This window comes from Rhincodon typus, chromosome 6 (assembly GCF_021869965.1).
Source record: "Rhincodon typus isolate 14 chromosome 6, sRhiTyp1.1, whole genome shotgun sequence".
Classification (NCBI taxonomy): Eukaryota; Metazoa; Chordata; class Chondrichthyes; order Orectolobiformes; family Rhincodontidae; genus Rhincodon; species Rhincodon typus.
Window position 1 is genome coordinate 6,369,730 of NC_063337.1, and position 11,821 is coordinate 6,381,550.

An 11,821-nucleotide genomic window follows, 5' to 3' on the forward strand; every position below is an offset into this window, starting at 1 on the left:
TCAGATACTGCTTGGCCTGCTGTGTTCATCCAGCTCTACACCTTGTTATCGCAGATTCTCCAGCATCAGCAGTTCCCACTATCTCTGGTATTTTACACATAGTTTTACTCATAAAAAAGTCAAAGGAGACGCAGAGAAATGTTGGAACTATTTCTGGCCCACTCCCCCCTAGTTGTGTTGCTGATATATTTTCCTCAATGCCCCAAATTCCTCAGTACAGACTGGGCAAAGTAATGTCGAATTTCAACACGATGATCTCTGCACATGGAGTTCATTCTGCTAGCCCACATTACAATTTTATCTGTTGTAAGTCATGCCATAAGCTGCATATTCATAAGCTCCCCAGAATTTGCTTCCTAAATCTCTCCAACTTGCTCTCATTCCTTAAATTGTTTGTTAAACCCTACCTCCTTGATCAAGCTTAAGATCATCTGTGCTAATATATCCCCGAATGTGGCACAGTGTCAAATTTTATTTAATAATTCCTCTTGTAAAGATCCTTCTGATAATTTATTATGTTAATGACGCTTTACAAATCAACTTATTTTTGACTAATGCATATTACTATAGGGGGTCTTGAATTTACACCCCAAAGAAGATGTTTTGACCATCTTCATTCTATGCAAGATTAGTATAAGGACAAACCTTGATGCAGAAATTCACAGAATACTTTGTTCTTTGTTGGTATGAGGCGGATTGATTTGTTGAGTGTAATTCTCAACAAGAAATGATCTGATTATCACCTTGAATTTAAATAAAGCCAAATGCCATTTAGATTTTTTGCATTGTAAGGAACCTGTAAAGCTTTAAGATTTTTTTAATGAACCAGAACGGTGAAAGTTTTTTGAGAAGATTTCTAGCTCGGGTTGCGGATGAGGTTGCAGACTTGCTGGGCGAGCTGGTGTGTTTGATTGCAAACATTTTGTCTCCCTACTAGGTAACATCATCAGTGCGCTTCTGGTAAGGCGTTGGTGTTCCGACCCACTTGTTATCTATACGCCTTGGTTTGCTGGGGTGGTTGCTATTACTTCTGGTTTTGTTCTTCAGTGGTTTGTATATCAGGTCCAGTTCAATGTGTTTATTGATGGAGTTCCAGTTGGAATGCCAAGCCTCCAGGAATTCCCTGGCATCTCTGTTTGCTTTGTGCTATTATGGCTGTGTTGTCACAGTCAAATTTGTGTCCATCTTTGTCTGTGTATATTGAGACCAGTGCGAATTGGTTATGTCTCTTGGTGGCTAGTTGGTGTTCGTGTATCCTTATTGCCAGTTTTCTTCCAGTTTGGCCTATGTAATGTTTCTCACAGTTCTTGCATGGTATTTTGTATATTACCTTAGTTTTATTGGTTGTGGGTATGGGGTCCTTTGCGTTCGTCACTAGCTGTTTCAGGGTGGTTGTTGGTTTGTGGGCTACCCTGATACCTGGGGTCTGAGTATTCTTGTGGTCATCTCTGATATGTCTCTGATGTGCGGCAGGGTGACTAGTGGCACATAAACAACATCCTCAGTGGAATAAAATTCACAAAAGAAGAAGAGAAAAACAACTGACTACCCTTCCTGGACATAATGGTGGAACGTAAGAACAACGGGGAACTCTAGACTAGTGTTCACGGAAAGACATCACATACGGACCAGACACTTAATTACACCAGCAACTACCCTAACACCAATAAATGGAGCTGCATCAGGACATTATTCAAACGAGCCACAACACACTGCAGTAACCCAGAATTGCGCAAAGCAGAACAGGAGCACATATACAGAGTTTTAAAAGGAATGGGTACCCAAAAAGCACAATGCGCCGTTAACTCCGCGACAGACCACAACAAGAAGACACAACACGGTCAGACACACTCGTCACCCTACTGTACATCAGGGACATATCAGAGATGACTACAAGACTACTAAGACCTCTAGGTATCAGGGTAGCCCACAAACCAACAACCACCCTGAAACAGCTAGTGACGAACGCAAAGGACCCCATACCCACAACCAATAAAACTAATGTAGTACACAAAATTCCATGCAAGGAATGTGAGAAATATAGGCCAAACTGTAAGAAAACAGGCAATAAGGATATAGGAACACCAACTAGCCACCAAGAGACACAACCAATTCTCACTGGTTTCAATACACACGGACAAAGAAGAACATGAATTCGACTGAGACAACCCATCCATAATAAGACAAGCCAAACAGAGACATGCCAGGGAATTCTTGGAGGCCTGGCATTCCAACCGGAATTCCATCAACAAACATATTGAACCAGATCCGACATACAAACCACTGATGAACAAAACCAGGAGTAATACCAGCAGAATTGTACTCTAGTGCACAATCTGTAACCTCATGGCCTGGCATATCCTCCACTCAGTCATTAGTATCAAGCCAGGGGATCAACACTGGTTGAATGAATAGTGCAAGAGGGCATGCCAGGAGCAGCACTGGGCGTACCTGAAGATGAGGTGTCAACCTAGTCAAGCCACCAAACAGGACTACTTGCACAACAAAAGCAAAAGCAGCAAGTGATAGACAGAGCTAAGCGATCCCACAACCAACGGATCAGATCTAAGCTCTGCAGTCCTGCCACATCCAGTTGTGAATGGTGGTGGACAATTAAACAACTCACTGGAGGAGGAGGCTCCACAATTATCCCCATCCTCAATGATGGAAGAGCCCAGCACATCAGTGCAAAAGATAAGGTTGAAGCATTCACAGCAATCTTCAGCCAGAAGAGCCGAGTGGATGATCCATCTCAGCCTCCTCCAGTGGTCCCCAGCATTACAGATACCATTCTTCAGATTCACTCCACGTGATATCAAGAAACAGTTGGAGACACTGGATACTGCAAAGGCCCTGACAACATTCCAGCAACAGTACTGAAGACTTATGCTCCAGAACCTGCTGCTCCCCTAGCCAAGCTGGTCCAGAACAGATACAACACTGGTATCTACCCAACAATTTGGAAAATTGCCTAAGTATGTTGTGTACACTAAAAGCAGGACAAATCCAATCCGGCCAATTACCGCCCCATCAGTCTCCTCTCGATCATCAGTAAAGTGATGGAAGGTGTCATCAACAGCACTATTAAGCAGCACCTGCTCAGCAATAACCTGCTCAGTGACGCCCAGTTTGGGTTCCGCCAGGACCACTCAACTTCTGATCTCATTACAGCCTTGGTTCAAACTTGGACAAAAGAGCTGAATTCCAGAGGTGAGGTGAAAGTGACAACCCTTGACATCAAGGCCGCATTTGATTGAGTGTGGCATCAAAGAGCCCTAGCAGAACTGCAATCAATAGATATCAGGGGCAAACTCTCTTGTGTTTGGAGTCATACCTGGCACATAGAAAGATGGTTGTGATTGTTGGAGGTTAATACTCTCAGCTCCAGGACATCTTTGCAGGAGTTTCTTAGTGTTGTATGCTCGGCCCAACCATCTTCAGCTGCTTCATCAATGACCTTCCCTCCATCACAAGGTCAGAAATGAGGATGTTCGCTGATGATTGCACAATGGTCGGCACCATTTGCGACTCCTCAAATACTGAAGCAGTCCGTGTTCAAATGCAACAAGATCTGGACAGTATCCAGGCTTGGGCTGACAGGTGGCCAGTGACAGTCGTGCCATACAAATGCCAGCTATGACCATCACCAACAAGAGACAATCTAACCACCATCCCTTGACATTCAATGGTGCTACCATCACTAAAACCCCACTATCAACATCCTGGAGGTTATCATTGACCAGAAACTCAACTGGACTCACCACATAAACATAGTGGCTACAAGAGCAGGTCAGAAGCTAGGATAACTGCAGCGAGTAACTCACCTCCTGACTCCTCAAAGCCTGTCCACCATCTACAAGGCACAAGTCAGGAGTGTGATGGAATACCCTCCACTTGCGTGGATGAGTACAGCCCCAACAACTCTCAAGAAGCTTTACACCATCCAGGACAAAGCAGACTGCTTGATTGGCACTACGTCCACAAGCATTCACTCCCTCTACCACCAACGCTCAGTAGCAGCAGTGTGTACTGTCTACAAGATGCACTGCAGAAATTCACCAAAGATCCTCAGACATCACCTTCCAAACCCACGGCCACTTCCATTTAGAAGGACAAGGGCAGCAGATATATTGGAACACCACCACCTTCAAGTTCCCCTCCAAGCCACTCACCATCCTGACTTGGAAATATATCGCCGTTCCTTCACTGTCACTAGGTCAAAATCCTGGAATTCCCTCCCTAATGACATTGAGGGTCAACCCACAGCAGGTGGACTGCAGCGGTTCAAGAAGGCAGCTCACCACCACCTTCTCAAGAGCAACGAGGGATGGGCAGGAAATGCTGGCCAGCCAGCAACATCCACATCCCACAAATGAATAAAAAAATAACTAACCATCCCAGCAAATGAAGGCATATAAATAACAAGCGGGACGGAACATCACTGCTTCACCGGAGGCACACTGACGATGTTACCCAGCAGCACGATGAAATGTCTGCAATCAAATACACCAGCTCGGCGAGCAAGTCTACAACCCTAGAATGGTTAAATTCTACATTTCCTGAAGAAACAAGGCCCAGGAATTCCATAGAAATAGGTAGACAAATTACGTGTAGGGAAAAGGCTCCGTTTGGAAGAATTGTAAGTAATTCTACATTTGCTACAAGTAGATCTGATTATCTATAAAACAGTTTGAAACGCTTTCTGAGTGGTGTGATAATGCACTGCATGGATGTTAAGTCTTCCTTATCTATTGGCATTCCTACCGTATCCCTGCTGACCTTAATGGAACCTCATCGGTTCCTACTAGTAGACTAGCCTCTTTTTGTGTGTCATACTTCAGTTCTCCCTCGATACATCTTAGCTCACTCTAAGTCTCAAGGCTAAGAAATTCAATGACTCTCCTCTGGTTATTTTGCTGGACACCCTAAATCTGTGCTCTCTGATTATCAATTCACCAGTGATTGGAAAATGTTTCTCTTTATTTATTTTATGTAAATCCCTCATGGTGATAATCAATCTGTCCAATCTCTTCACCTTCTCTGCTCTGAAGAGAAGCTTTACAAAATTATCCCCATAACTGTAATTCCTCATTTCTGAAACCATTTCAGTAAAGCTCCTCTACACCTCATAAAATGGAGTGCTATGAATTGAACACAATATGCCAGCTGGAGCTGACTTTTGTTTTATATTGATTTAGCATAACATCTTAGCATTTGTACTTTATGCTTTTATTTATAAATCCCAGGATCTCATAAGATTTGTTAATTTGTTAATCTGTCCTGGGTTACTTCAAAGATTTCTGCACAAATACTGCTAGGTTTCTCCCTTTAAAATCATTTCATTTGGTAATGTGTTTAAGGCCACTCCTTATTCAGCAGGGGAAACAATGGCATAATGGGAATGACATGTTGAACACCTAGTCAAGAGGAAGAAGGAAGCTTGCTTAAGGTTGAGGAAGCAAGGATCAGACAGGGCTCTACAGGTCTACAAGGTAACCAGGAAGGAACTGAAGAATGGACATAGGAGAGCTAGAAGGGGAAATGAAAAACCTTGGTGGGTAGGATCAAGGAAAACCCCAAGGCTTTCTATAATAATGTGAGGAACAAGAGGATGGCCAGAGTGAGGGTAGGGCCAATCAGTGATAGTGGAGGGAAGTTGTGTGTGGAGTCAAAGGAGGTAGGGGAGGTCCTTAATGAATACTTCGCTTCAGTATTCACCAGTGATAGGGACCTTGACGTTTGTGAGGTTAGCATGAAACAGGCAGATATGCTCGAACAGGTTGATGTTAGGAAGGAGGATGTGCTAGAAATTTTGAAAAACATGAGGTTAGATAAGTCCCCTGGGCCAGACGGGATATACCCAAGGTTTCTACGGGAAGTGAGGGAAGAGATTGCTGCCCCTTTGGCAATGATCTTTGCACCCTCACTGTCCACTGGAGTACTACCAGAAGATTGGAGGGTGGCAAATGTCATTCCCTTGTTCAAGAAAGGGAATAGGGATAATCCTGGAAATTACAGACTGGTCAGTCTTACTTCTGTGGTGGGCAAATTATTGGAGAGGATTCTGAGAGATAGTATTTATGATTATTTGGAAAAGCACAGTTTGATTAGAAATAGTCAGCATAGCTTTGTGAGGGGCAGGTCATGCCTCACAAGCCTCATTGAATTCTTTGAGGATGTGACAAAACACATTGATGAAGGGAGAGCAGTGGGTATGGTGTATATGGATTTTAGCAAGGTATTTGATAAGGTTCCCCATGGTAGGCTCATTCAGAAAGCCAGGAGGCATGGGATTCAGGGAAATTTGGCTGTCTGGATACAAAACTGGCTGTCCAATAGAAGACAGAGGGTGGTAGTAGATGGAAAGTATTCAGCTTGGACCTCGGTGACCAGTGGTGTTCCGTAGGGATCTGTTCTGGAACCTCTGCTCTTTGTGATCTTTATAAATGACTTGGATGAGGAAGTGGAAGGGTGGGTTAGTAAGTTTGCCGATGACACGAAGGTTGGTGGAGTTGCGGACAGCGTGGAGGGCTGTTGTAGGTTACAACAGGACATTGACAGGATGCAGAGCTGGGCAAAGAAGTGGAATTCAACCCAGAAAAGTGTGAAGTGATTCATTTTGGAAGGTCAAATTTGAGTGCAGAATACAAGGTTAATGGCAGGATTCTCGGCAGTGTGGAAGAACAGAGGGATCTTGGGTTCCACGTCCATAGATCCCTCAAAGTTGCTACCCATGTTGATAGGATTGTAAAGAAGGCGTATGATGTGTTGGCTTTCATTGGCAGTGGAACTGAGTTTAAGATCTTTGAGGTTATGCTGCAGCTCTATAAAACTGGTTAGACCACACTTGGAGTACTGTCTTTAGTTCTGGTCACCTCACTATAAGAAAGATGTGGAAGCTTTAGAGATGGTGCAGAGGAGATTTACCAGGATGCTGCCTGGACTGGAGGGCAGGTCTTTTGAGGAAAGGTTGAGGGAGCTAGGGCTTTTTTCATTGGAGCAAAGAAGGATGAGAGGTGACATGATAGAGGTGTACAAGATGATGAGAGGCATAGATAGAGTGGATAGTCAGAGACTTTTTCCCAGGGCAGAAATGACTATTACGAGGGGGCATAATTTTAAGGTGATTGGAGGAAGCTATAGGGGAGATGTCAGAGGTAGGTTCTTCACAGAGAGAGTGGTGAGTGTGTGGAATACACTGCCGGCAGTGGTAGTGGAGTCAGATACTTTAGAGACTTTTAAGCGACTCTTGGATAGGCACATGGAGGGTAGTAAAATGTAGTGTATGCAGGGTAGATTGATCTTAGTAGGATAATAGGTCAGCACAACATCGTGGGCCGAAGGCCCTGTACTGTGCTATACTGTGCTGTACTGTTCTATGTTCTATGTAATTAGACTAGAAACCAGAGGTCTGGGCTAATGTTCTGGGCAAGTTCAAATCCCAACACAACAGCTGCTGGAACTTAAATTCATTTAGATATTGAATTGAAAAATAAGCTCACTAATGATGATCATGAAACTATCATTGATTGTCAGAATCAATCTGCTTTGTTAATATCTTTTTACAAGGAAATCTGCCACCCTTACCTGTACCTCTGGAAATGCAGTGTCACGGTTGACTCTCAAATGTCCTCTGAAATGGCCTAGCTAGCCGTTCAGTTGAGTAATTAGGGTTAGGCAGCGTATTGGCCTTGCCAGCAAGACTCACATCATACCAAAGAATAACCGGAAAAGAAAATCCTACCAATATATCAGGGTCACACACTAGGCATGTGTAAACAAATACAACTTGGCATTATCATTACATTGAATATTTCAACTTCATTAAAAAAAGGCAAAATAACTCACAGTCTTGGGACATTACAAAGTACTTTAGTTTTTATTCAGCTTTGGCTCACTTGGTAGCATTCTTGCCTCTCACTAAAAATCTGGTAGATTTAAGTATGCCACATGGTCTGCAGTGGTTCAAGAAGGCGTTCAGCAAAAACATCTCACCCACAATTAGGGATGGCCTAGCCAGAGACATCCACAACCTGTGAAGGAAGTGTTTTAAAAACTCTCAACACTTGGACACAAAATCTGGGCTGACATACCCATGCAACACTGTTGAATGAGATGCTAAACTGAGGCCTTGACTATTATCGGAGGTGAATGTAAAAAGTCTCATGTCACCATTTTGAAGAAAATACTGTGAAATTCTCCTTGGTGCCCTGGCCAAGATTTATCCATAAATCAACATCACTAAAACTGATTTTCCTGTGATAATCACTTGGTTGTTTGTAGGAGCATGTTGTAAGCAGAGTAAAGCTACTTTACTCACTTTATACGTGAATATGTTTCTGAATTGACTATAAACGTTTTAACATAACTGGAGGCCTTCAAAGCAATTTCTCTTTTTCTTTGGAGATCTTGTTTAGACTGAAACTCTAGTTCAGTTATGAAGAAATACTGCATTGATAGAGCTGTTATCCTTTGAATGGAACATTAAACTGAGGGCCCACCTCCCCTCTCAGATAAATGTAAAAGATCTGTGGCATTATTTGCGTAAGAGCAAGGTTTTGCCCAACAATTTATTGAATGTTATCACTAAAGTAGATTATCTGGCCAGTTCACATTGCCATTTGTGGAACTTTGCTGTGTGCAGATATGTTGCCCATGTTTCAACATGCTTGGCAGTGTCCTAATCAACTTCAACCTAAAATAATAATTGGTGTCCCACTTACATTTTAAAACACCCAGAAAAGGGGAGATCACTGTTGTTAATAAAGTGGTTGTAACTCTTGAGTTTGGGCAGTGCATCTCATCTATAGTGAAACTCTGTGAAGGACACATTTCTAAAAAAAATGTTCAAGTCTTTACTGCCTGCTGTACAGTTGGCTGGACAGCTGATTTGTGATGCAGTGTGACGCCAACAGTTCAGGTTCAATTTCCACACCAGCTGAGGTTACCATGAAAGGCTGTCTTTCTCAACCTCTCCCCTTGCCTGAGGTGTGGTGACTGACTCCCAGGGTAAACCATCAACTATTGACTCTCTCTCTAATGGTCTGGTAGGACTATAATGACTTCTCCTTTACTGCCTGCTGAAGGCAGTGAAAATTATTAACTCCTTGGACTCCATCCAGTGGTTCATGCTGGGAAGTATGAGGAATAGCTCAGACTCCCCAACTGTTTCTATCCAGGTCTGAAAGTCTCTTGATTCCCATAAGCAAGGCCTGGGTGGATGGCCAATTGAGTGTGGTTATATTAGGCAATTGGCCTTTTGGGGATTTGTACTCCAGCAGGATTCGGCATCTTCAAAGGAGGGTGGGATAAAGTGATGGTGAGATGGGTAAATGTTGAAATGGTATTTTATAGCATTCATACATCAATAAATCTATTGTGAATTATTTCATAAATCTTTCTACCCAGTTACATACTTTGAAGTGCATTCACCGTTGTACTGTAGAAAACATGGCAGACAATAGATACACGGCCAGCTCCGACACATAGCAGTTAGATATTAACCAGATATTGTTTTAATGATGCTGATAGAGATAAATATTCAACAGGAACTGGGGCAAACTCCCTGTTCATCTTCAATATAATGCCTGGGGATCTTTAATATCCATCTAAGGAATTTGACCTTAACGTCTCACTGACAAGTTCCATTTAGAATCACCTTCATAAATTTAATATTAATTTCTCATGTATAGATCATGGGGAACAAATAACAGGACTCAGTGGCTTATATATGAACCATATGGTGTGTTGTGTTGTGCCAAATTACTCTCCCTAGCAAATGAGATTTAACATGGTTTCAATCTTTCGGAAGAGTCAAATCCCAGTTAACCAAGTGAATGTGATCAGCTATGCTGAAGTTATAACGTTTCTTGCACAATATGCTGCTCAGCTGTAGCATTCCTTTTTTTTGGAAAAAAATGCAGTTCACTTCATAGAGCTCCACTGTGTAAGCCCAGACATGACGCAGAGCTCATGCCCACAGAACCTGCCTATAAAAGTGCTGGAGTCCCTCCACAGCTCCTCCTCTCTGCCAAACATAGGGCTGAACGCATACTGTGGCCCCTGTGCAAGGCAGGACCTTCAGAAACTATTTCAGGAGTACAACTTGTCTTTCTTTTAAAATAAGAGCTCAAATTAGACCTGTTCAGTTTGTTCCCCATCACTTCAATGCAAAGCGTCTTCATCAATACTTGAGTTTTGTCTGTTTGGCAGAGGGAGTGGAGAGGAAGATCACAGTTTGGATGTGCAGAGTAGGAAGGATACAAAAGTATTCGTCATACAGCAGGACTGGCACAAATGTGACAGAACACTGTAGATAGAAGCTTTCTGCAGAGTGAAACAGAATGTACAGAAAACTTGTATTTATGTAGTACTCCTGACAACCACACCCCAAAGGACTTGTATCCAATGATGTACTTTTGACAACTGTTGTAATGCAGGAAATTATTTCATACTTTTCAGACTGGGAGGTCACTTTCAGACAGTTGCCTTCTTGATGATATTAGCTGGCAAGTTCTTAATGAATAGAGAAAAACAGACCGTGTATAAAACATCAACTGCATTAGCCATGGAAACAACCCAAAGTACAACAGTGGTTAGGGTCTCAAATCACATACCACAACATCAAATCGTCCCTTTTGCAGAAGGCACCTCACTTCAAGGAAACTCAAAGCTGCTGAATGCACAGCTGAACTCAGTATCCCATTATAAACTTTCCCATCACAAGAGGTGGTAATAATGTAGCAAATGCAGCAATTTTCACACAGCAAGATCCCACAGTCAGCATGACAATGACCAGATTATTGTCTGTTTAAAATGATGTTGATTGAGGGACGGATATTGGTGACGAAAAGTTTGGGCATTCTTCCTTGGACCTTTGCCAGTGTGTCCACATGTGGAGGCAAAATGGGCGGACGTTTTAACATCACTTTTGACACATGGAACCTCCAAACATACAACATTACCCCAGCAGTGCACTGGACAGCTGAGCTTGAAACCCATAACTTTGACTTAAAAATGCAAAACCACAGGTTGCCACTTAATGTGAACAGTACATATGGGGAGGAGTATGATAATTGTAGCTCTGGGTAATTTCTATAGGTCAACAGGACAGAGAATTTTCTGTATCTGTCAGTTGAGTTAGAGAATGGCACCTGTAAGCATGAATAGAACTTGAATTCAAAAGGTCATGCAGCACTGCCAATTAGTTTTAAATTTTAACAGATGATAGATGTAGAAATATCCGTTCATTTAAAAGAGCTACCCTCATCTATATAAAATACTCATCTCACTGCAGCCACCCAAAGGTTTAGTGGATAAAGGCAATACTCTGTAGTGCAATACTGAACAATACAAACCAGCAGGAAACCCAAGATCAAGTCCTGAGACAGTCTCCAGCGAGTCAACCAGAGAAGAGTTACAGATGGAGGCAAAATTGGATTGCAGCAATGACCACACTCTAACACAAAATTGAAATTAATCAGAGCACAGAAAGAGGCTATTCAGCTTGTTATGTTTGCGCTGGATCTGTAAGTCCTACTACCTACTCCTACTACCATGCTTGGCTTCATTAGCCTAGGGAAAGGGGAAATCCAACAAAATGGCCACACTTTCGTTGCTAATCACAACACAGTCACATCTGGAGGAAACTGTGGAAGGATATTGAGCAAGAACAGGATGAGGCCTGGCTGGTGTGATGCACTCTACAATGCAATAGCCCAATAATATAGACATAAACAAGGGACACTTGGGTGTAGACCCCATCAGAAGAGGTTGGAATACAAGTTTGAGTAACTGAAGCCATTGCTTTTGGGTGGGGGAT

At 42.7% G+C, this 11,821-nt stretch overlaps 1 protein-coding gene across 1 annotated transcript in view; it reads left to right on the top strand.

Annotated features, from left to right (window-relative positions):
* The window catches only part of LOC109914160 (alkaline ceramidase 3-like), a 225,651-nt gene that overhangs the window by 165,209 nt on the left and 48,621 nt on the right, over positions 1 to 11,821 (top strand). The window lies entirely within an intron of this gene.